This window comes from Lutra lutra, chromosome X (assembly GCF_902655055.1).
Source record: "Lutra lutra chromosome X, mLutLut1.2, whole genome shotgun sequence".
Taxonomy (NCBI): domain Eukaryota; kingdom Metazoa; phylum Chordata; class Mammalia; order Carnivora; family Mustelidae; genus Lutra; species Lutra lutra.
The window spans coordinates 12,029,721-12,056,046 of NC_062296.1; the positions used below are offsets into that span (position 1 = coordinate 12,029,721).

The following is a 26,326-nucleotide window of genomic DNA, read 5'->3' on the forward strand; positions in this document are numbered from 1 at the left end:
ACCTATCTGGCAGTTGTGGTATGTGATGGGCTAATTATTTGCTTTGTGGTTGAGTCTCTGCATTGTGGGATAACACCACATAGGGGTAAAGTCTGCACACTATAGGATGAATTTGGAAGCTGCATAAATTTCTATGCATTTGTGGGACAAGTCTGTTTCTTTGGTATGTTTTAGAGCTCCTGGACAAGGATGCTGGTGGGGGGTGGGGCTGAGTCCAGGCATCTGAGGATGCCACTGATGTCGTGGAGGAGTCTGCTGATTATGGAATGTATGTTTTGAGAAATGTTTGCAAGTTGTTATGTAAGACTGTGTTTCGGCGGTAGGGCGGCAGTCCCTATCTTGTGCGGTGTTTCTGTGTATTACAGGACGTACGCTGTGGGAGAAGCTGTCCATTCTGGAACAAGTGTGTGTTTTCATGCAATTTGAGATCCTGTGGGTGGACATTATGGGGAAAGCTCTGCAGTGTTATTGGATTCTGTGCACCGTTTGGGTGGATCTAAGCTGTGACTGTTGTCTGTACATTGTATTGTGTGTCTGGGCATTGTGAGACGGATGTGAGCTGTCCGTTGGTTCTAAGCAAGGGCAAATCTATGTGCTATGCTGTGTTTGATGCAGGGTGGGTGTGTGTATTTTGGGCTGAGTATGCATGTTTGGCACAAATTTGGAAACTGTGTGGTAAGTGTGTGGCGGGGGAGACTTTGTTCTCTGGGGAAGGTGTGTGCGTTGTTGGTTATGGTTGTACATTAAAATGCGGTTCTGCACATTGGGCGGCAACTCAAACCTTGGGAGCAGAGTTGGAGTGCTGTGGCTCCTTCTTACTCACTGCAGGTCAACCACGGGCTTGGTGAGGGTGTTTCCATGGGGGCATAGTTTTACATTTTAACATGGTTTGGTAGCTATTTTTAGAGTCTGTGTGTCATGTTGTGAGTTTGAAACTCTGTGGGTCAAATCTGTGGAAGTTTGGGTTTTGGTGCAAGTTTGGGATTTGTAAAGTTAGCGTGCTGTGGGGCAAAAGTGTGTTAGGCTGATCTGTATCTTGAATCATGAGCAGGTGTGCTGTGATGTGATCCTACGTGTTGCATGAGAAGTCTGTATCCGGGGACACATCTCTGCATTGTAGGGTATGTCTACGTATTGTAGTGTATGTGTGTGCAGTGCTTGGGCAAGTGGGGTAACTGCATTCGTTGTGCGGTTGTTCAATATATTGTGGGATGGATTGTGTCTTGTTGGAAGAGGAGCTTGAGTTTTGTCACTGACCCCAAGAGTGTTTGGGATCCATCTTCTGCTGAAGGATGTGTGTGTGTGTGTGTGTGTATTTTGTATCGACTCTGAGTATTGTGTGTCATGAGTTGATCCTACACAATGCATGGCGAATACGTACACTCCGGGGTGGTTTTGTCTGCTTTGATCTGGGTCTGTGAGTGGTGAGCAGTCTTGCCTTCTACCTAGGAATTGTAAAGAATGTCTGAGCAGCCATGTCATGGAAGAGATGCATGATGGAGCATGTTTCTGCACCGTATGAAAACCCTTGTGACATGAGATACATTTCCCCATTGTGACTTGATACTGTGCGTTGCAGGGGCGTGTCAGTGCTTTGTGATAGGATTCTGTGCTTTTGGGAAAGAGTCTGAGCTGTGCATTTGTGTCCATGATTTGGGTGTTTTGCAAATCCGTATGCTGCACGATGAGCTAGTCATTGGCGGGGCTAGGAAGTCTGTGTAACGGGTTGTGGAAGCACATTTCAGGATGTGTCTTTGTCCAACAAGACAGCTCTATGGGCTCTGTTGCCCCTATCTTCCCTGGAAGCCAGGTGTTTGCGTAGCCGGGTGAGGGTGTGTTGTGAGGCACGTCTGAACCCCGTTGCGCTGCTAAGGGCTTTTGGGGCAAGTCTGCGTGCTGCATGTCTGTGTGTTAATGGTATGGTGTTCTGGGTACTGTGGAATGAATCTGGGTGTTATGGGGTGATTTGGGGGTTGCAACACATGTGTGTGCACTTTAAGATAGGCCTTTGTGTCCGGGGAGAAGTCTAGGGTTGTGATATTAGAGCAAAGCAAGTAGGACAGACCTGTGCTGCATGGCATGGGTCTGCGCATTGTGGTTTAAATGTCCTGTGAGGCGTGCTTTTGTTGCAGACGTGGTGGTCTGACATCTGTCTGGATAGCAGGGCTCATCTATGTGTTGTATGGTGTGTCCAGGTGTGGGCAGGCAAGTTGGTGAGTTGAGGGGCGTATCTATGTGGTAGAGAAGCTGGGGCGGGGAGAATGCTTTGCAGTGAGCCTGGGTGTTGTGGTTCTAGTGTTTTCATTGTGGAGTGACTGCACAGGTTGTGGAGCAAGCCGGCTGTGTAGAGTGAGTCTGTGCATTGTGATTCCAACCTCTGCACGGAGAGTTGGTGTTGCACAGCACGCCGGTGTTATGGGGCAGACTTATGTGCTGTGGGGTTTATGTGGACTTTGATGCAGTTTATACGTGGTTCTGTGGTGCATGAGTGTGCTGTGTAAGGACTATGTGCATGGTGTGGCGGTGTGGGCTTTGTGCGGCATACCTTGGCATTATGTTACTATTCTGTGCATGATGGGGCGAGCCTCTATGTTGTGGGGCAAGTCTGTGGACTGCGATCTGTGAGCAGTGAGTTGACTCTGAATGTTCCGATGTGAGCACGGGTCGTGCAGGCAGACATCTGCATTGCGGGAGACATCAGTGCATTACGGAACGTGTTTGCAGACCGTGGGACGAGTCTGTGGTTATGGGTTGTTTTTGAGTTCTGTGGGTCCTGCATATCTTTTGGGGGACTGTGTGGGGACAACCGAAGGTGTCTGGGGCCTTTGCATTGTGATGTGACTGCTTCCTAGGGGTTGTGCGGGCCGGAGCGCACAGTGGGACAAGAGGGCGCGCTGGGAGGCCACTCGCTGCTGTGTGGGAGGAGTCCGCACTGTGACACTGGGTCTGAGGAGTGTAGGGCATGTCGAGGTATTGTGTGGCCGCTGTGTGTGTTAGAGAGCTTTCCGTTTGTTGAGGGACAAGTCTTGGTATTGAGAAGTGAAGGTGTTTACTGGAGCCTGTGTGTGGGTTACGTGCCTAATACAGGCATCGCAGGGTGTATCTGCTTTGTCGTCCGATTCTGCATATGGAAGATCTGTCTGTGGGGAACAGGGCTATCCATGTCCTGAGGCACAAGCCGGAGTGTTGTGGAGCAAGTCTGAGTCCTGTGGAAAGATAATCTGCGTTATGGGGTGAGTCTGAGCATGGGGAGCGATTTGGGGTATACAGGGTTTTGACAGGGATGGTGGGATACAACCCTGTGTGTTGGAAAAGTCTATGCATTGTGGATTGTTTCTAGGGATTTTAAAGTGAGTTCTTTACGTTGTAGGGTGCAGTGTATTCTGTGGTATGTGTATTGTAGAGCCTATATATAGGTATATGTATATACGCATATATACACATACACATATATTCATTTATGCATGCTAGGGCGCATTCGGCTGATGAGTCTTCACGTGGCTAAGCGGTCTGTACCTCGGGTATGCATATGCACTGCACTGTGTGTCTAGGTGTTGTGTGATGCGTTGGTGTTTTGCAGACTCCATGTGGAAGCTGCTTCTGGGTGTTGTGGCCTAAGTACAGTCATCATGGGAACTGTGAGCAGAGCGCGGAGAGAGTGGGAGCTGTGGTGTGGTTCTAGGCTTTATGGGGGTATATTCCATGTGTCATGGGGTTGCTTCTAATGATTCTAGATTAAGTCTTACCATCATAGTCCAGGTCCTTGTGTAGAAGAAAGAACAACAGTAACAGCAACAACAAGATCAACTAACATTCATAACACTAAGGCTGTGCCAGGCACGGTTCTAAACACTGCAGAGGCGTTCACTCATTTATTCCTCTTAACAACCCTGCTAAGTAGGTACCATTATTATTCCAATTTCTACCTGAGAAAAATAAGGCACAGAGAGGTTAAGAAACTTTTCCAAAGTCACACAGTTAGTAAACGATACATGTAGGATTGGAACCCGGTCAGTCTGAATCCTAAGTGGAAGTTTTTAACCCCAATCTATACCGCCCCTTCGTTTGGGGGTGTGCTGTGTTTACGGAATGTCTCTGGGTCTTGTGGAGCATGTCTAGGTGTGGTGGCAGGTCCTGGGTTACAGAACGGCCAGGGATTATAAAATTAATCCAAGTAATGTGCGGCTTCTGTGTGAATTGTGCAACGGGTTTCGTTGAGAGGGCATTCTTTCACATCATTAGGATGTTGAAGGGTTAACGTCTGCCCTGTGCACAGGCCAACTGTGTAAGCAGTATATCAAGCCTCTGCTTTCAAGGAAACTTGGGTGGTGGTGTGATTGTGTGATTGTCAAAGGGTTTTGTGTGTTTGCGTGAGTACCTATTCTGAAAGTGTGCTTACTCGTGAGTCTAGTCCCTGGATTATGGCGTGGGTCTGTGCCTTGCGGAGTGAGTCTGGGTGTTGGTGCTCAAGTCTGCTTTATGGGGGAGGTTTGTATGGGACGATGCACTTCTGTGAGTCATGGGGCAACCATGTGTGCTACGGGAAATGTGTCTATGTTGTCGGGGTCTCCAGGAATTCTGGGGCTCACTGTTACATGGTGGGGGGGCGGTCTGTGCACTGGAGGGTGCCTCTGTGTGTTGTAATGTGTGTGTGCACATGCACACACGTGCATGGGTGTGTTCTCGTGGAATGCGTCTATGCATTTTGGGCCTGTGCTCATGGGAAGTGTCTTCGTGTTGTGGCTGAGGGGGATGAGTTTGTGCATTGTGGAGCGATGGTGTGTGTTACGTGATGGTGAACACCAAGAGGCTTCTCTGTACACACTGAAGAAACACCAGGTGTCTTGGGCTATGCAATCTGTATCATGGGATGTTCTCAGGATTCATGAGGCAAGCGTTAGTTTATAGGAAAGGCCTTAGGTTGTGGGTTTAGTCTGTGTGTTATAACATAACTCCAGGCATAGTATGGGGGTCTATGTGTACACACTGAGCTGTTCCGGAGCAAATCTGTGTCCTGTAGAGCATGTGTAGGTGTTGTGGATGAGTCTGTGCGTGATGAGTCTGCACCATGGGGAACCCATGCACTGTTGGCTGAGTCTGTGTGTTGCAGGAGGAGTCTTAGGATCGTGGCACAAGTATTGTGAATTTAGGGTTAGGGTTTGTTTGTTAGTTTGTTAGTTTGTTTGTCAATAGAAGATAGATCCACACATTATAAAAAAAATCGGAGTATGTGTGTGGGGGGTGTTGGTGTGATATAGAGCACATCACTGAGTTGCAGGGAGCATGCATGCATGTTTGTGTGTGTGCTGTGTTGTGTTGTGCTGTGGGTCTGTGCCTTGTACGGTGAGGCTGGGGATCATGCATCTAAACACCGCGGAATGAGTCTGTGTATCATGGAGCGAGCCTGTGCACTGTAGAGCAAATTTCTTGATTGTGCTACAGCTCTGTCTCATGTGAGCGGCACCGGTTTAGGGTTCTGTGTTCTGTGGGGTGTGGGGGGTTGCGGTGGGCTATCTGTGTGCTAGAGAGTATCTGCACCTGTCCTAGGGCCAGTCTATGTATCATGTGGTGAGCCTTTGTGTTGTCAGGTTCTAGGTATTTGGGGTTAACAGTACTAATGGCTAGTCACTCCCTTCGGAGTAGGCCCTGCTGTTACCTTTGTTTTACAGAGGAGCAAACTGAAGAACAGAGAAACGTACTTACCCCGGGTGATACACTTAGAAAAGGGTGGAACCTGGATCCTAACCCAGGTAGTCTGGGTCCAGAGGCCTTGCTCTTAACCACTACACAAGCTGTGTCTCTGTCGCAGGCCCGAGTTGTAGCTCAATGATACAGGAAAGTAGGTCTGTAGACTACAATGGAAATATTTGCATTGCGGGGGTCATATGTGTGTCGTGTGTCTGTCCGTGTGCTGCGGGGTGTTTATGTGAACGGTCGGTCCTCCGTGTTGGAGCAAGTCCGTGCTACGACGCCAGTCTGTGTGCCGCAGAAGAAAGCTGCGCCTCCAGAGTGAGTGTGAGTAGGGCGTGGGGCCGGCCTCCGCCGTGAAGGGTGGCGTGCCTGCACACTCGGGGGGAGTGTCCGCGTTCAGCGGAGCTTGTGTGTGTTGAGGGGCAAATGTGTACACGGACGGGGGGACGTGTGCGTTCTGATGGAGCGTGGGGCACGGCTGGGCACACTTGTGTACGGGCAGCGGCGTGGTGAGCGGTGAAATGGGTCTCCGGGCTTTGAGGCAGCTCTGGGCGTTGTAGAGCCAAGGGCTGCCCGTGCCCGGGGCGTGTGCTCGCGGGGCGGAGCCTCCCAAAGGAGTGTGGTTTTTGTGAGGCGAATCTGTGTGGCAAGTGTGTGTGACACACGGACGTGCGCCCGGGGGCTTGGAGCGCCGCGCTGGGGAATGTGTTTGGGTGACACGTCTGCGTTGTGAAATGAACGAGGGGAGCCTGGATCGTGCCCGTGACTGGCCCCGCGGACGTGTGTGTGCCTGGAGGGCCGGAGCTGGACACTCTGGAGACAGCTTAGGTGCTGTTGCGGTCTGAGCGTGTCTGTCCTAGACCCAGTCTGTCCCTTGCGGGGCCAGTGTGTGCTGGGGCGCAGTGCCGCGCCCCGTGGGGGGCTTGTCAAAGGAATCGGGGGTGAGTGTCCGCATGGGGGAGGCTGAGATGCGGCAGAGCAAGGGAGCCCGCCCCAGGGTGAGCATTTGCATCGTGTGGGGGCGGCATGGGTTGTGATGTGACCCCATGCGCTGCGGGATGAGGTTGGGTGTGGTGGCCCAATCCTGCATGCCCCTGAGGGATACAGGTGTGGTAGGACACACCACTGCACCTCTGGGATGTGGGGGGAGCTTGTCTGAGGGCTGTGGGTTTAATCTGTGTGCCATGGTAAGTCTTCAGGCTGTAGGGTGAGTCTATGTTCTTAGGGGCATGTCCTTGTGTTGTGGGACAAGTCTGTGTCTTGGGGAGAGGCTGTGCACCCTGGGGCCAGTCGGCCTGAAGTGGGGAGGGCCTGGGTCCCATGGAGAAAGTCTGTGGGGTGAGTTTATACGCTGTAGGGGATGTCTGTGTGCTGTGGGGCACCTCAGTTTGCAGGGCAGACTGTGTTCTATGGGAACAATCTTTTGGCTGTGGGGAGAATCTTTGTGTTGTGGGGAGACTCTCTGTGTCATGGGTTTAGTTTGCATCTTATGGGGTGAGTCCGTGTGATTTGGGTAGTGTCTGTACACTATGGAACAAGTTTGGGTCTTTTTGGGATGGCCTATGTCCTGTGGTGTCTGTCTATGTGCCACAAAGCAAGTCTGTCTGGTGTGGGACAGTGTGTCCCTCAGTGTGGGTCTCCAAGCTGGGCCAGGAACTGTGTTCTGGGGGAAAGTCTGTGTTCTATGGACAGTCCATGTGCTCTAGAGTGCATCTCTGTGTCATGGGTTAAGGCTGTGTGCCTTGCGTGGGGGGAGTATCTGTGTGCTCTAGGGAGTGTCTTCGGGATGTGACCTGTGCCCTGGGGAGAATCTTGGCCATTGGTTTAGTCAGTGGGACACTGGGAGAAATCTGTGTGCCGTGGGGAGAATCTGTGTGCCATGGGCATCCGTAAGCCATGGGCAGAGACCATGTTCTCTGGTGAGGTCTGTACCCTGCAGGGCCTGTGTCCTGTGGAGTGAGTCTATATTCGCTAGAGAGACTGTCCTAGGCGAAGGGCCTGTGTGATATGGGGACAGTCTGTGATATCGGGGATTGTGCATGTGTCATGGATACAGTCTTTATGGAAGAGTGAGTCTGTGTCACGTGTGGTAGATCCATGCCCCTTCAGTGAGACTTTTTGCCTTGTGGAGAATGTGTGTGCCTTTAGGTAAATCTGAGTGATATGGGGGATGCCTGTGTGCTATGGGGCAAGCCTTTCTGCTGTGGTGCTTGTCCCTGTGTCATGGGAAGAGCCTGTGTGCTGCAAGGTTAAGAGAGAGAGAGAGAAAGTGTGTGTGTGTGTGTGTGTGTGTGTGTGTGTGTGTGTGTGTATTTGACCAGTGGACAATAGAGGGTAAGTTTGTACATTGCAGGGCAAGTCTGTTTCAGGGCAAATTCTCCTTTAATATCTACAAATGATACCAACACTTACACTACAGTTACTATGTAACAGACACTGTTCTAAAGGTGCTATTATTAATCTCCATTTTATACCTGAGAAAATGGAAGCACTATGTACTATGGTCACACAACTACCAAGAGGCAGAGGTCTGAAACCAGGCAGTTTGTTTCCTGTGTCCACACTATCATGAATCTCCTTAGGGTTCCGGGGGCATCAATGGCCTCAAACACTGGGAATACTTCGTGGTCACTGCTGGATATATTGAGAGAAGGGAACGTGGAAGAAAAGGGAGTACCTCAAAGCCTTCCAAGTATTAAAAAAAATAACGCAATGCTCTATATAAGATAATGATGGCAGTCTAGCCCAGAAAAACTGACATCATGACTGCAGAAGAGTGCCTCCAGTGACGGTCGGCCCCCACCACAGTCCGTCCCCCCCCCTCGCTGACACAGCCACATTCTGCCACTGCAGAGGAGCAAATGCGCATGCCCTGGAGAGCTGCTGTTGCCAGGGAAACCAGCCTCCAGTCACAAACAAATCACAGCCTAAATGTGCAAGTCAAGAAATGACTGGGACTCTGGCTGTGAGCCAAATGAGCCCCTAATAAGGGCAGGCAAGGCACCCTCCCACCCAATGCCCCCAGTTTTTCTTCCTGAATCAGGAAAGGCTAGAGGCCAGAGTCAGGAAGACAACAGAGAAAGAAGGCTGTGTTGAGAGCGGGAATGGGGGTGGGACTGCCAACAGTGGGTAGCAGGTGATTTTAATAATCAAAGATTTCTGTAAGCAACATTTAACTCTTCTCCCACTGAGTCTGTGTTTCATGCTGGAGCCTTCTGCCTACAGTGAAAAGAAGTGAACCACTGGGGGTGTGTCTACCTACAAGAGATGGTGGCAGTGATGGCATGGGTTGGACTCATCCTACCTTCTTTAAATCCCTAGATCGGACTACTGCCAGCAACAGGCTGGCAAACATTATTTATTTCTGCTCCTCACACATCTCTTACATTTCCTTCTTATACCATTCTAGAAAATTCCAGAAACTAAGACCAGACAGCTTTAATTCTCCGAGAACCTGAGGAGTAGAAAAAAAGGTTGAAGAAGGAATCATAGGAGTAACACTAACTAACCCTGGGGGTAAGTTTTGAACAATTAGAATGCCAGCTGTGTCCAAGAGGAATAGCACATCTGGAACAGTGGTTTTCTATATTCAGATTCCTCGATTTTAATTTGTGAAAAATATCCAATAAAAATACAATTTTGGAAAATTTTAAATTTATAAATCCTGTTTGAAAACCACTGCCCTAAACCACATGTGCCTAGAATCCTTGAAAGGCATGAACACGAACATGATGTTTTAGAAAGCTGCCAGAGCTGCAAGAAGGTAGGAGTGCTATTGTGGAATGTGACCATCTCGGGTAGAAAGAAAATGGCCAACCTGTGGACACTATACCCTAGCTAAAGGGAGAGCAGTTGTTGCCATTTCATATCAGTGGAAGAAGGTTGAATTATTCAATAAATGATGTTGAAACAATTGGTGACCTATTTGGAAAAAAAACAAAATTAGATCCTACTTCATATTCATACCACATACCAAAATGAATTCCAGATGAATTAGAGTTAATTGTAAAAAAAAAAAAAATGAAGCAATGAAATAACTAGAAAAAATACAAGTCAATATACTCATTAAAGGAAAGAAATCATAAAATCAAAAATCGATAGCTACGGATATCTAAAAATATAAAGCTGTAACATGTAAAAAAAAAAACCCAGCATAAATGATACAAAATCAATAGGCAAACAACTGGGAAATAATGTTTTTACCACATATGATAAACTAATTAGGTGATGATGTATAAGGTCGTGGTGAAGGAGGAGAAATCTTAAACTGGTTCATACCATTTGATCCAGAAATTCCACGTCTACGAATTTATCCTAGGGGAAAAAAAAAAAAACAGAAAAGCACACAGAGGTTTATATGGAAAGATATTCCTTAAATTGTAACAGCAAAGACTGCACATATAAACATTCAGTAAGTGGACATTTAGTGGGATACCTCTATGATCAGAAATTATGCATCCGTGAAACACTAACTTCTTGAGGAATGTTTAAAAATATGAGGAATTATTTTCAATATAATGTTGAATGATTATTAAAGCAAGTTGAAAACTATATATATACATACGTCATATATGTAGTTACATATATGTATATATGTAATTTTCATTTTGTATATAAGTATATATCTCTGGCATTTCTTTGCATGTATTCAGGAAAGAGGGACAGAGTAATTTTTCCAAATTTTAAACAATTAATGTGTGATTTTTTTTATGATAAAGGGGAAGGATACCATTCTTAAGAAGCTACTTTAACAAGGGCTATAAAAGCAGTGGGAGCACAGAGAAGAAAGTCTAGGAATAAAAACAGGAAAAACAAAGCCTGACTGCACTGATTTACCAGTGGAGGAGCCAGCAAGACACACGTAGTGCGGACTACATGAAGATTACAGCATCATTACAGAATTTCTTATACAAGATGGACTCCTGGAAAATTTTCTTCACTACACCAGAGAATAGTCACATGTCCCTGGATGCGTCAGTCATTCTCTTTGCCGCAGTGCTCAGTTCAATGCCCCCCCCTTTGCCTTTAACACACTCTCCCCCACCACCACCCCCTGCAAAACATGCCACCCGCAGACATTTTTGGCTTGGAAAAATGGCCCATCTTGAGAGCTTTCATTTAAGCGTTTCCTTCTTATTTTCCCTTCTTGACTGCTGTTTGTCATCTAACTCAAAAATCTACCTTTTTTTCCTCCTTCCCCTTGAAGAGACCAACAACCTAAATTTCAAAGAAATAAAAAGACCACCACTTCAGTTTTGTTCTGTTTTGTTTTCTTGCAGAAATGGATCTACTAATGCGATTTCCAGGTGAAAGGGGGCACAAAAGCTTACGCATTTTCAGGCACATTTCAGAAACAAACATAAAAAGCTTTTCTGATTAGGAATCTCTGTAATTGTTCTCAGAGCGCTTTTCAAATAAAGAAGCACTTGAGAATATTCTGCCTTTACTGTACAAATTGATGTCCATGAATACAAATAAATCATTTTCAAAATAAAGGCAGTCACAATATTCATTATTTCCTTTTCATGACTTCTCATCCTAAAACCAAATTTTAATCTTTCCCATTCAACACATGTTCATTTCTCCTTTGAAGCAATTAAACTGAACATTACAGGCTACCCTCCTCATTTTCTCTCCTGTACAGACATCCAGTCACATGATTTTCTTCATTTAAAAAGAATGAGGTAGGTATGGTATCCTTCCCATTGCAAAGTAACAGTTTTGTCATGCTCTCTCCATACGGGGACAGGAGCTCAGATCTGAGAACATCTTTAATCGTAACCCATTCTACCAAGTCTAATTCAAACACTGTAAGGCTGAGATACTGTTCAAGTGCAATTTCTCATCTAGGTAACATCTTCATCAAGTCATATGTTGGGAAATATCTTACCAGAATCACAAGGGGAGATTCCTATATTTCCTTCCAGCAGCTCATTTACCATTTAAGAAACAAGCTTTGAACTAGTAAATGACCGGGGAATATTTAGAATGAAACTAACCCATCTTCCCAATACTGCTGATTAGAATCAGGAATTCCTACACAGTTCTGTATTATTCTTTTCCATCAAAACTTGTCACTTGCTTTGAAAAGCACATTTTGGGGACCTATTTTACAAAAGATTTCTCAGCTACTTACCAGCTGCACACGCTCTGCTTCTCCACCAGCTCTGAGATTGTCGCACTGAAGGGGAGGGGGAAAGCGGCAGCCACTTGAAACTGAGCTGTGCTCTGAAGAAGGGATTAGCTCTATGGAAAGAAATGAAATGCCTTGGGATTACTCCCAAATTCCTCCAAAAACATAAAAATCATATTACATGTTACATGCTAAAAAGTACATGTTCATCAAAGAAGAGATTTTAACAACAAAACCTCCAATCTAAAACCTACTTAAAGTGCTTTGGTTTTCAGAGGAACCCCTACAATGTCTTGGGCTTTTGGCTCTCCCGTCTCCTAGCAACAGTCTCATTAATATTTTTTTCCTGCAGTGGTCCTACTAGGCATCAGAGAACATTGACAAGGTCTAATCTCTGGGAGCATTTTGTGGTTCAGTATGTGTTTTCCCCCAGGCAAATAATAAGGAGAGTCAGGCCTTAAATAACAAGTTCCCCAGAGGAAGATTTTGGATTGGAATGACAAATGACAGAGATTGTTATTCTGCCCTCCCTTGGTGCAACGCTGCCATTAGACCCTTGATCTAAAGATGGGCCTCAACAAAGGATGCCTAAATCCCTCTGCAATCCCCAAATTACACACAGAAACTTGTGCCCTAAACCAGTGTTATTATCCACTATGCTCAGAAAAACTAAAAACCACACAGAATTCACCTGTGTCCTTAGCTCTGTCACCACGACCCCCACCCAACAGCATGGCTACTGGAGGTATATGGCATAAAAACAGTGGATGAACTATAAGCAGATCAAAACCCACTTATCTGTAAATATTAACATTAATATGACAGAATATTGACTATACGTTAAGGAAATAAGAGCAGGTAATTATACAATATGTACAATGCAATCACTTATAACTTACATGGATAGGAATAAATGTATGCAAAAAAGTCTGGAAGGATACTACACCAAAATGTTAAGAGTGATTATGTCTGGGTTTTCTATGGATGGTAGTATTTGATGGGAGTTTAGATCATTTTTCTTTTTGATGATCTATTTAATAACTTTCCTGCAATTAACACATATCCCTTAGGTTATTAAAAGAGAACCATGCCCAACAATGTGGATGTTCTTATTGCCACTGAACTGTACACTTAAAATAGTTACAATGTTAAATTTTATGTTATGTGTATTTTACCACAACAAAAAAACAGCAAACCATTCATTTACTCCACAAAGATGTACTGAGTTTCACCACATTCAGTATACTATATGGTGGGCAGAGATTATACAAATGAATAAAACACAATCTGTTCCCTTCTGAAAGCTCATAATCTAATGAATGACTACCCCAAAAACCTCTATTTGGGTTTTTATTATACATGACATGTAGAACAGCTGCCTTTAGAAATGGAGATATTTTATTAACATACTTTTTATATTTCATCAATTTGGGGTAACATTTATAATTAGGGTTGTTACATTGCTTGCCTAAAAAATACTGGACTTCCAGCGGGTAGAGGAAGTAAAGAAATACATATTAAATATTTTAATATGTTATTAAGTATTTTAATATGTAAATAAATATATATACCCCTCTGTATATGTGTATAAAATTGTCATATTTTTTAAAGGATGGGAAGGGAAACTGTTCTAGATTAAAGAAGATTGAAGAGATATGACCCCAAAAAAAGTATGATGACCAAATGCACTGTGATCTTTGGTTAGATCGTGTATAGAAAATAAAACAGCTATAAAAGACATTTCAGGAACAATGGAGACATGTGAATGCAGACTAGATAATATTAAATCAATGTAAAAGTTGTTTGGTATGATAATATAGGAGGATGGATTTGTTCTCATGAGATACATGTAAAGTACTGAGAGGCAAAGTGCCATTATGTTCTACTAAGTACTCTGAAATGCTTTAGAAAAAATTGTAGTAATAGATAAAGCAAATGTGGCAATATGTTAATAATTCGTAAACCTACGTTAAGTACATACAAGTTTTTACTATATTATTCTCTGGTCTAAAATCAAGAAAATAAAATATTTTTTAAAATAATTATTGTAGGGGTGCACTTGAGTGGCTCAGTTGGTTAAGCATCCGACTTTGGCTTAGGTCATGATCTCAGAGTCCTGGAATCAAGCCCCCGGAGTTGGGCTCCCTGATCAGCAGGGAGTCTGCTGGTCCCTTTGCACCGCCCCCCACCTTGTTCTCTCTCTTTCTCTCTCTCTCTCGCTCTCTCAAATAAATAAAATCTTTAAAACAGTAATTATTGCACAACTGTATTTAAAGCTAAAATTCATTTTAAAAATTATTTATTCGGTTTTAATAATAAATGGCTCTGATGGATATGACAAAGGGAATGGATATGAGGGTGGGGGGTATAGATTAATACAATCTACCCCAAAGATTAAGGCTTTTTACATTGGAATTATGGAGAAAACATTTTTGTCTGTTGGATAATGATGTCATTTTCTTTTCACACATTAAAAAAATGCTTTGAGAAATGTGCATTACTTCTTTCTAAAAAAAATTCATATACATTTTGGAATTAATGACAATTACGTTTATAATCTCTCATTCAGAGAAAGCTTTCCATACTGACCAACTGGATGATGAATTTTTGTCATGCGCCATCTAGTGGTAACATCCTGATTTACCATCACTGAAGGATTTCTACAGAACACAATTTGACAACTGACCGATTAAATATTACTATCATTTTATTGTAATAAACAAAAGTAAAAGAATTTTATTACTGTTTATCAATATAGTTAATAGTTTTCCTTAATTTTCATAATTTGCTTTTGGTTATAGGGAAATGCCTCTACTCAGGTGTCCTAACAACCTGGCACTTCTCCACACACGTCCCACAAGCAACACTCAACGGCAAGCTGACCTAAGTTTTGGTGAAATGCCCTGGGATCCTCCCTGGCACAGGGCAAGACAAGCAGTCTTGTGAAGACTCTTTCTCACCCCCTCCCTATTTTGTGGGGGGGGGGGACTGCCAAGAGACACCTCCTTATCCACCTCCCAATTCTGGCGAGGCATGGGACTTTCCATCTTGCTTCCTCCCTTAGGGTACAACTTCAGGCTATGCAAGCCACTAGATGTGATATGGGAACAGCTCTTCCATGATAGAGCGACTCACGGCTCATGTCATCTGTCATCTTGTCCCTCTGGTTGTCATTCTTTGGGATCAGGGATGTGAACTGACACCATGCTGACCTTCTGATCTCGCTTTTGCTGCACTTGTTAGTAACAGACCGTCTGTGTCCATTTGGCTCACTGTCTCCTCATCAAATGAATACGTGGTGGGGTGGAGCCAAATCGAGCAGCTCTTGTGGCTCAGAGACTTTGTCGTTGCTTTGTAATAAATTATCTCCAGGGGCACCTGTGTGGCTCTGTCAGTTAAGTGTCCGACTCTTGATTTCAACTCAGGCCATGATCTCGGGTTTGGGGGATGATACCCTGCGTTGGGTTGTGCACTGGGCGTGGAGCCTGCTTACGATTCCCTCTCTCTCTCTCTCTCCCCCCGCCTCTGCCCTGCCCCCCAACTTGCACGCACTGTCTCTCTCTCTAAAAAGAAATTTGTTTGGGTATCTACAAATGTGCATGGGGCTGGGGCAAGGGAGGTGGTGTGTGCCCATAGAAAGAATGCGCAAACATCATACGTTCTGTTAAAATGCTGAGAGCTTTCTTCCCAAAATTGGAAACATGATGAGTGATATCCACTTTAACAACTTCTTTTCAACACTGTGCCAGGGGGAGACTGGGGTGCGGACCGTGCTCAGTGTAGTAAAATTACATAGAGAGTTAAATGAAGAGTAATATGAACAGGTTAACACAGACACTCAAGTAATCACTCAGTCAGGTGCGCGTGGGTGGCTCAGTGGGTTAAGCCTCTGTCTTCAGCTCAGCTCATGATCCCAGGACCCTGGGATCGAGCCCCGCATCAGCCTCCCTACTCAGCAAGGAGCCTGCTTCTCCCTCTTCCATACCCCCTGCTTATGTTCTTTCTCTCGCTGTGTGTGTCTCTCTCTGTCAAATTTTAAAAAAAAAAGCCTAAAAGAAATCACTGTCATAAATAAAAGAGTGACAAATCAAGAAGAAAAAAACAATATAGCTTTATTGTGAGTCCAACATATTGCTTCAGGCCAAGTAAGTGGAGCTGGCCCTCAGCAAGCACCCCTTTTCCCTCCCAGGCACCCCACTGTAGTAGTTTCTTGATCTGATCTGCCTGCTTGGTCACCTGATGAAAACTTCCAGACCCACTCAAAAGCCACCACAAAGGGGCGCCCAATAAACATTAAAAAAAAAAAAAAAGCCTGAAATGATTGCAATGCATCAAATACGTAAAAATCATAATTAACCCAATCAAATCATTGGTCACCTTCGGTAGTTACAAAGGTAGCACCCCCTGATTCTTAAAAATTGATAGCTAAAGTCAACTATTCAAGCATTTATCTTAACTCTCCGCAACAAAATCAAGTAGTTGATAAGAGAAAGCTCTTTTTTTTTTTAAAGATTTTATTTATTTATTTGACAGACAGAGATCACAAGTAGGCAGAGAGGCAGGCAGAGAGAGGAAGGGAAGCAGGCTCCCTGCTGAGCAGAGAGCCTGATGCAGGGGCTCGATCCCAGGACCCTGGGATCATGACCTGAGCCGAAGGCAGAGGATTTAACCCACTGAGCCACCCAGGCGCCCCTGAAAGCTTTTTTTTTTTTTAAGCAAATTTCCAGCTAATATATACAGAGGAAATGAAAAAATTAGGGAAAAAACTCATCATTTTGCAACCCTCGACAAAACAGTGGATCTAGGCAACAATTTTCAGTAGCTGCTAAAACGATTCAGTGAATGATTGATGAGAAATTTCTTTTTAAACAACAAAAAAAAACTTCTCAGGCCCAACCTTCCCAATATCTTTTAGTATGCTATTATAATTATGAGCTCGACTCTGGGAACAGATAGCAGGAGAAAGGGAAATTACAGTTTTATCATGCATTCTAGACTTTTACCATTTCCGAGTAAGATGGTAATATTTTCATTGGAGAGTTCTGTAAAGAATATTTACACAAGGAGTAACTCTACTCTAGGCTTGAGCAGTAGCAGGCAACTAAGAGACTCAGCGATAGAGCCACACTTGCCACTCCTGCAGCAAGGATTAGTCAGGACCTACTTCAGTGGAAAATAGGAACCAGTATCTGGAGAAGGACTGGCAGAACTGGAACTACAGCCCACTGAGGTTGTATCCTGTGCTGTTGATGTTCCCATACCTGGTACTGCTATGAAAAATGGCTCTAATTTCTTTTAAATCAGGAGATAAGAGAAAAGATGATGATATTTGCAACTTAATGCCTAGGAAATAGAAGAATACATTTAACTACTTTTGCATAAAAGGAAATGCAATTGAATTTTCCAGTTTTTGCATCTATCAGAACATAACCTCTAGCGTGAGATTGTTCCAGTGCAAGTACAGCAAAAATAAAACCACAGAAGGCCACATAGGGAAGCTCAACTCTTCTGCTGAGCATTTAGACAGAAGTGCAATTTCCATCTGAATTCAAAGGTTTTCATTATAAGGAGAAAAGAAGACCCAGAATTGGGGTTTATTTTTAACCCAACTAGAAGCATCAATGGCTAAACATTGTGAAGAAAGCAAGAGAGCAGAAATGAGCAAGAGAGTAATGACACTGGCGATGAACCTGACCTGGTTCTCCTTAGTCTGTCCTTCTCCAGACTAAACGTCCAAGTTTCATGACTTGTTCCTCATTAAGTTTCCAAATTTTTCACCATGTTGAATAATCCTCTCTGGAGATCCTCTGGTATGTCTTTCAGAAGACGGTACCACAAACTCATCAGGAATCCAGATTTTGGCTCAAGATCCCAGAGAAAACAGTGTTGTTACAGATTTTGGCTCAAGATCTCAGAGAAGACAGTGTTGTTACTTCTGATGATCAAAAATACTTCAGGACACTACAGAGCAAAGCACAGGGTAGTGGGGAAAGCCAAGCATTGCCCTGGGTGCTGTGGTACAATGACTCAGACAGATAAGGTGTATGCCTTCAAAAGAGCTCACCAGTTTAAGAGAGAAGACAGACCGATGTAAGGACATAAGATCATCATGAGTGGTAGAAAGATAGTAAGAGAGAACAATATGACAGAGCATCCTGGGGTGGTCAAGAAAGGCCAGTCTCAGAGAGTGTCATTGAGGTGAGACTTGAAAGACAAGGAGTAAAGCAAGAAATTGTATGTAGAAGTGTTTTCTGGGCTGAGAGAAGAGCTAATGCAAAAGTCCTGAGAATGAATGTGCCAGGCATGTCCAGGAATAAAAAGATGGAGAAAGGTAGGAGATAAGGCCAAAAAGGTAGACAAGGGTCAGGTCACACAGCACCCTCCTAGAAATGGTAATAAATTCAAATGTCTAATTGCAATGGGAAGCTACTACAGAGACTTGGGCAGGGAAACTACATGTTATGATTTATGTTTTTAAATCATAATTTGGGCTACTGTGCTGAGAAAAGACTATATCCTGGCAAGTTGTGAAAGCAGGGAGATCTGAGAAGAGTATCTTGTGGAAGTCCAGGTAAAAGATATTGATGGCTCGATTCAGGTAGAAGCAGAAGGAGTGGTGAAAAGAGTTCACACTCAGGATGTATTTTGGAGGCAAAGTCAAAAGGGTGCTAGCACTGTAATAAGGGAAAATAAAATCTAGGTAAAGGAAAAAAAGAAATCTAGGATGACTCTCAGTTACGGACATAAGTGACTGGGTGAATGGTGGTGCCAGGTCATTGATGGGGAGGCGAGAGGAGGAACAGATTTGAGGAAAGAGGTATGAATCAAGAACTCTCTTTGGAAATACTGAATTTGACATTCTATTGGAGATGCTGTAGAGGCTGCATAGAGTTTGACAGGAGAGGTGCAAACTAGAGATATAGACCGGAAGTCATCTTCTATAAATGGTAATGAAAACCACAGGAGTATTTGTGGATACCTTACATACTCTGAACACTGGGATCTTCATCTATAAAAGGGAATTGATACCCATTAATGTTTGTGCCATATTGAGTTGTTGTAAAGATTAAAGAAAAGCGATAAAGCCTAGGATTGCTTAACCTATTCTTAGTAGCTATGCTGCTGTACGTAGGTGAGTAGATCTGTGTTGAGCTCAAATGTCCAGAGCTTTTCGTATGATAGCCTTCTGTTAAAACAGGTATCTTCCTCCATTTTGGGCTAGGGTAATGGATTTATTTCATCCAACTGCCTCTCCTCTATCTCCGGACTCAGTTTTAGGCCAGGTCCTGTGGCCTTTCCTTTCCCACGTGCCGCACGCTGCCACGAGGTACTGCCAGGTGTCTTGCCCTTGTCTCCCTACTCTGGCCACAGAACGGACCACACTTCAGACAAATGCACTCCAGGGCTCAGCCACGGTCTGGAAAAGCACCAACAACCCAGGAGAGCTGGGCATGTACCCAAACAATTCCAGACTACAATGCTTAATCTGCTCATGGCAATTTAGTGAGGCACAGGTATGAATTAATTATCCTCCCATATGACAGAAAGTGCAAAGATCATAGAATTAAGAGTAATAGTGACAAAAAGAGGGTGGGAGCCAGATGACAGAGACTGAACAAGCAGCAAAGTAAGGAAACAGGAAGGAAGCAAGGCAAAGAAGGAAAAAGTAGTGCTTAGGTCCAGCTATATGGACTTTGGTTCATAGGCAGGAATAGGTAGGAGCTCGGCTAAAATAGTTAAGATTTATAGTCAAAAGCTGATTGTAATGAAGCTAGCAGTGTTGCATCTGGGTACAGAGGGCCTTCCAGTACTCTCTGCGGGCCAGACTGGTCCAGTTCTGGAATGCGGCGGAGACAGTTTGTGGGAGGTTATAGCCCAACTAGAGAGAGTGAAGGAAAGGATAAAGAATAATTATCTTATGGCAGAGAATCAACCCTAAAGGGAACCCTTTCTGAGAAATAAGAGATGCACTTTGAAAGACAGAATGGATAAGCTGCATTGATCAGCTGAAAGATTATTTTAAGAGTTTACTCATCGGTCACACAAAGAGGCCAGACCATAGCCAGAGCGTCAAACTCACCAGGAAAAATACTTTTCAAGTGCATATATGCAGTATTTTCCTAAAGACACAGAATTAGTGGGTCTTGGAGGGTTGGTACCAGAGAATCTACATTTTTAAAGTTCTCTACAGGATTAGGGTATATTAATAGGTTCAGAAATCACTGGACTAGAAGATTCTCAACATACTATTATCTGTACACTATTATCCTATTATCTCAACATATGATTGTCTGAACTGTTATATATCACCTACACAACATTACTTTATCTCAAGCCTAATTGTTTGCTAAAGTCTTACCCCTGGGGCACCTGGGTGGCTCAGTTGGTTAAGCGTCTGCCTTTGGCTCAGGTCATGACCCCAGAGTCCTGGGATCAAGTCCCACTCAGGCTTCCTGCTCAGCAGAGAGACTGCTTCTCCCTCTCCCACTCCCCCTGCTTGTCCTCTCTCTCTCTCTGTCAAATAAATAAATAAAATCTCTAAAAAAATAAATAAGGCCTTGTTTCTAACTCCAGAGGGATTATAAAATGAGATAACAGAATTAAATGGCCATCTAACTCATGTTACTGTCTACCCCTAGGTCAATATCATTAATACAGAGCCATATCCTTGTAGGTGGGTCGGGCAAGCCAGCCAGGCTGGGTGCAGGGCATTTTAAAGCCAAGGGACAGACCAAGTCTAAAGGGAGGAAGGTACTCAGTGGACCTCAGAGAAATCTGGAGAAACTGAGTATAATGTTTCGTTAGCTTTATGTGTCAACTTGGCTAAGCTAGAATACCTACTTATCTGATCAAATGCTACTCTAGGTGCTACTGCGCAGGTATTTTGTAGATATGATTAACAGTTTATTTTAAGTAAAGGAGATTATACTCAACAAAATGGGTGGGCCTCATCCAATCAATTGAAAAGTCTTAAGAGCAAAACTGGGGTTTCTCTGAAGAAAAAACTGTACCTCCGTAAGTTAATTCACTGATACAAAACTACAGATATAGAAAATACATACGTGATTATCTCCTATAGAGAAGATATACATACATATACATAGACATAGACGTATACATATATAACATATAACATATATATCTCCTATGGGTTCTGTTTCCCTGGTAGAATCCTAACTTATACACTGATTACAGCATCAGTGTCATGGGGAGATGGACAGTCCCAGACTAAGTCAAAAGGGAACAAAGAGCAGGATCAGTCCAGGTCTAAAGGCAAACCAGCGTGGAAGGAATGAGTCAGAGATGTAATTCTGAGAATTCAGGCCAGAGACAGAGTTAGGGCCAAGGCCTCCCATGGGTCATTCACAGCCAGAGAATGAGGGGAAGAAGACAGGAATGGGGTGTTGGAGGAATAAAGCAAAGGCCTGCCGCAGGAACCTGCCTGGGGGTGTCACGCCGACTGATCATCCACACGACAGTCATGAAGGGGAGTGGAGATTTGCTGCTCTCACACACGACAGACTGGATCCCAGGCTTAGTCTCGGCAGGTTTGGGAAGGGTCCAAAGACCTGTCAGTTCACTTTCTTCTACGAGGCTGTGCATAATGAGAACTTCTGGATGGGGCCAGGGTAAGGGCTAACAACCTTCTTAGGGGCCATCAACTTTTCATTTCCGCTTTCCCATTTGGGGATTATCCAATATGTCTCCACAAAATAAACTGGGAGGCAGCCCCTTGGGCTTAGGTCTCTGAATAGTATGTCAGAGGTCAGAAGTGCACGGAGCTGCTGAGTTTAGAGATGACTGTGTGTGTTCAGTGTCAAACACTGCTCGGTGAACTTGACACAGATTAACTCATTTAACCATCACAGTGACCACGTGCAAGAGGTGCTATTTTTACTCCCATTTTATAGATGAGACAACTGAGACTCAGAGGGCAAATAGTTTGCTGAAGGTCAACGCATAAGTGACCTCTATTTGATTCTTGTGATTTGTGTCATCGTGACTTATCACTGATACCTGTCTGCCTTCTGTTACTGAACTATAATCTGAGGGCAGGGGGCTAGTCTCATTACTCTAAATCCACAGACACCCTTTAGGTCTGCCCCTTCATTCTCTCAGGCACCCCACTGGCTGGCTTGATTCCATGATGTAATACCATTATGGTGACATTAGCTGACCTCATATTAGTGTCTGTGCTTTGGAATCCTGAAGGGAGCAGAGCACCTTAGCTCTAAGCGTAGAGAAAGGGCAGATAACTGGACCACAGTTAAACTTTTTCTGATAGAAGAATTAAAATATTTAATAGAGAAGATGCCAAAGTTATTTTATTTTTTTGTTTTTATGTTTTTAGGGGGATGCCAACTTCATTTACACTTGGCTCATTCTGGTAAATGAAAATTAATGGGACAATAAGCTTGAACACTAACACTAGCCACTGGGGAAGTAAAATCGTATCCTGGGGTAATTACATTTTCCTGTTAAAAGTTTTCAGAACAGTAAATAGTCACAAATATTTTGCAGCACCCATAAAACTCAACGGATCATCAAACGAACCAAATGAAAACAATGAAACCTATCAAGACAGTGGATATCCACCAAAATACTCAGGTAAATCAATGCAATATTCACATCCAGTGAGCTTATAGTTATTTCAAAAGAAAATAAAGGCTAAGGCTTCTTTTGTATGTTATGTGATTCTGTCTTTGCCTGTGTACTGGTTCAGTCTTGGCCATAAAATACAATAATTAGATGAGCATTTGCTCAGGAGTTAAATACTATAATCTTCTGTGTCTTTAAGCTGAACATTCTCTTTAGGGATTGATGCTTTCTTTTCTTTCATTTTTTTCTCTTGGTTGGCACACATAAAATCCTCGTTCCTAACCTGCCCGTGTGAAGATGACTATAATTATAATCTGATGCACATGTTTTGGGAGTAGAGAATACTAGTCCAGACACAGATGATTTGCAAGTGCAGAGCTTTCTTTAAAGTTATTTGTCTTTTGCTTTGCTTTGCTTTTTTTGTTTGAATACTAGTGAAATTCTGTTTATCTCAAAAGACAGAAATCAATACGCAACCATCTGTACAATCAGAAGGTGAATATTTGTGGGAGATATGCAGTCTGCCAAAATGATTCAATTTCTTACAAAGTAAATAATATCTACATGATATAATAACATTTAACTAGTGTTAGTCTTGGCCCCTCCCTGATAAAGGAGTTTCTTATCTTCTGATGAAGAGGCTTCCTAACCTAACAAACCAGACCAGAAATCAAATGGGATCTATCCTTACTGTTCTGTATTAATGATGGCAAATATTTGATGTGAATATTTGCAAATACAGTAGAATTAGTCTACTGGACATCGAGCGTTTTACATTGATTTTATTAACATTTAACATTTTAGCTACAGGAAAACATTTCCGGCTCCTTCTATGACTCCCAAGTTATTTTCCAAGCGCCCTAAACTTATCTCTAACCTGTCACTGCCCTCATATCTCCTTCCACAGCCTTCTCTCTGGGAGCCCTGCCTCTTGCCCTTCCATACTACTCTCAGGACATCAGGGGAAGTTGAGGATGCGGGATGGTGGAAGAGGACCCCAGCCAATGCCGAGGTCCCTTGTGTATGACTGCAGAGGGCACCAATGTGGCCAGAACTAGCCTACATAGCACTTCTGTGCAAATTAAAGAAAGATGTCCCTTCAGGACAAATGGACTTGGGAAAAGGTGCCATTCTGGGTAATGAATCACACACACACACACACACACACACACACCCTTCTTGGACATTTAAGAAATGTGAACCCTCTCTGGGCTTCCATAGCCTTGTGGGCTCCTGGCATAGCAAACAGAACACAGGCTGATTTTCAAGGGTCCCTGCCCATTCCCTCCCACTAGGTACCTTGTGCAGCACACAAATTACACAACCACACACAACAGTCCTAAGAGCAGCATTTCTGGCAGTTTCTCTTCTGTCCTGGCCTTCTCTCCTGAAATTCTAGAAGACCACTTGATTCAGAGTGCAAAGAGCCAGGAAGCCACCACTGTGCCTGGCAGTTTGCGCCCCTCCCGGAAGGTGTCCTTTCTCTTTCCCTTCTGCGTATTCGCTGACTGCCGGCTCCTCACCCATCACCACCCATCACAAACACACGGGCTTGTTCATCTTCCTAAAGCTCACACATGAATGTTTCATCACTTGCCTGTTCCAAAACCTTCATCTTCCCCATGCGCCAAGCACAGAGCGGGAGTCCTGGCCAGGTGATCACAAGTTCTGGGTGATAGTACATATTCTGACACCAACTTATTTCTTGTGAGCCTGGACAAGTCCTAACACCTCGTCTAAAATCTTTGCTTCCCTAAGCTGCTGGATGTCCCGGCATAGGTAGAGTCATGGAGAGGGAAAGTAGAATTGTTTGCCCCATAAGTTTGACAGGTAGTTCCCTAGAAAAATCCAAATGTCTCTTGTAACTTTTTTTTTTTTAAAAGATTTTATTTATTTATTTGTCATAGAGAGAGAAGCGAGAGTGAGCACAGGCAGACAGAGTGGCAGGCAGAGGCAGAGGGAGAAGCAGGCTCGCTGCCAAGCAAGGAGCCCGATGTGGGACTCGATCCCAGGACGCTGGGATCATGACCTGAGCCGAAGGCAGCTGCTTAACCAACTGAGCCACCCAGGCGTCCCTCTCTTGTAACTTTTGACTCATATGAAAAGATCCTTGCCTCGTGTATAATAAATGTTAAAATTTAAAGGTACGCCAAAAGAAAGAGTTTTCAAATATTATACTGAAACAGAGCAAAATGTTTGAGACTATACTGTGTTGGCAAAGGAACAGGGAAACAGGTGAGCTCATATTTGTTAAGAGTAGAAACGGGTCCAACTTTTATAGAGGTAAATTGTCACTATCTTTCAAAAGAAAAGAATGTATACTATTTTTGCCCCAGCATTTAAATTCTAGCACTTGTTTCCTAAAAAAATATACTATTCCATTTCCCTAGTCCATTTCCTCTCCTGATCTAGAAGCCTCATGTATTTTCCTCTCCTCTCGAATCCCTACTATATTTTCCAACAGCCTCCTACTCAGGTGACGGTCTGGGTTGTTTTTTTTTTTTTTTTTACTTTCCCTAAGAGAGAGAACTTCCCCCAAGCTCCCACAGCTCCACTCCGCGCCCCCGCCCCGGCCTTCCCTCCTGTGGTTACAGAAGAGCTAGTCACATTAAGGCCAACCCCACCACCGGTGCACAAAATTCTATCCCCAACACATTCTGCTTTTCCTCTCTGCTGGATCACTTCCATCAGCACACCCGCCATCATCGCCTGCCCTCAGTGTCCCCCATACTCCCCCCAGTTCCAGTAAACTCGGTCCCTTTACAGTAAGGCTCCTTAAAAGTGCCACTAAAACGAGCTACAACATCTTTTGCTCTTGTGTTCAATGTATACCAACAGTGACTGCTGTGTTTTCTTATTCCAGGCGGAATGAAAAATGAGAGCATCATCACAGAGACAAAAACCCAGAGAGATGATGATATAGCATATGCTATACCTAAGCGATACATCAAATGGAACATAGGGAATATGGATTTGTAAAATTCAATCCGAAAGTGCCCTGTAATCTCCTTTCATAAGGCATGCACAACTTGCAACAATAAATGCATCATTGAATCAGAAAAGTATGGTCGCTATTTCTTCAACCAAATATGTTGCAAGTGTCATTCTGAGTCAGAAATTCAGATGCTCATAACACGGAAGGCATTGAGAGATGGAGAGGGGAAATGAGTTGGGGAAAATCAGAGGGGGAGACAAACCACGAGAGACTGTGGACTCTGAGAAACAAACTGAGGATTTTGGAGGGGAGGGGGTAGGGGGTGGGGTGAGCCTGGTGGTGGGTATTAAGGAGGGCACGTATTGCATGGAGCACTGGGTGCGGTGCATAAACAATGAATTTTGGAACACTGAAAAAAATTAAATAAAATTAAAATTGAAAAAAAATTCAGATGCTCAGCAATGTAGGTCAGAGGTGCTTTGACTAGGGACAGGAGGCAAATGAAATGAGGGAGCCAGGCATTAAGTGAGAATTTAATTTGTACTTGTTCATACAGACTGCAATGTAGCCTCCATTCTTTATTTGTTTACAATGGTATTTCTGGGGGTGCCTGGGTGTCTCTGTTGGTTAAGCGTCTGCCTTCAGCTCAGGTCATGATCTCAGGGTCCTGGATCGAGTCCCACGTCAGGCTCCCGGCTCAGAAGGGAGTCTGCTTCTCCCTCTCCCTCTGCCCCTCCCCACCACTCATGTTCGCTCTCTCAAATGGATAAATAACATCAACCAATAAAATAAAAATGGAATTCCTGATTTTTTAGGTATATCTGATTTTTTCTTCTATTCCCCTGTGGGAATAACAATATGACTAACGAATGCATCACTGATACACAAAGTTAAGACAAAATTATGAGACTTTCTTCTTTTGTTTTAAGATTTATTCATTTAAGAGAGAGAGTACAAGCAGGGGCAAC

At 43.9% G+C, this 26,326-nt stretch overlaps 2 long non-coding RNA genes across 2 annotated transcripts in view; one reads left to right on the plus strand and one right to left on the minus strand.

Annotated features, from left to right (window-relative positions):
• The window catches only part of LOC125091987 (uncharacterized), a 54,003-nt gene extending 42,096 nt beyond the window's left edge, over positions 1 to 11,907 (minus strand). The window contains exons 1-2 of the long non-coding RNA XR_007124806.1: positions 11,828 to 11,907; positions 9,970 to 10,005 (exon numbers count right to left, since the gene is read on the minus strand). This is a non-coding gene — a long non-coding RNA (uncharacterized LOC125091987). The remainder of the gene's footprint in view (positions 1 to 9,969; positions 10,006 to 11,827) is intronic.
• A 10,123-nt stretch (positions 11,908 to 22,030) lies between these two features.
• LOC125091365 (uncharacterized) lies at positions 22,031 to 25,478 on the plus strand. The gene is made up of 3 exons (XR_007124660.1): positions 22,031 to 22,211; positions 22,346 to 22,432; positions 25,287 to 25,478. It is a non-coding gene; the product is annotated as an uncharacterized LOC125091365 (long non-coding RNA).
• The last annotated feature ends 848 nt before the right edge of the window (positions 25,479 to 26,326 follow it).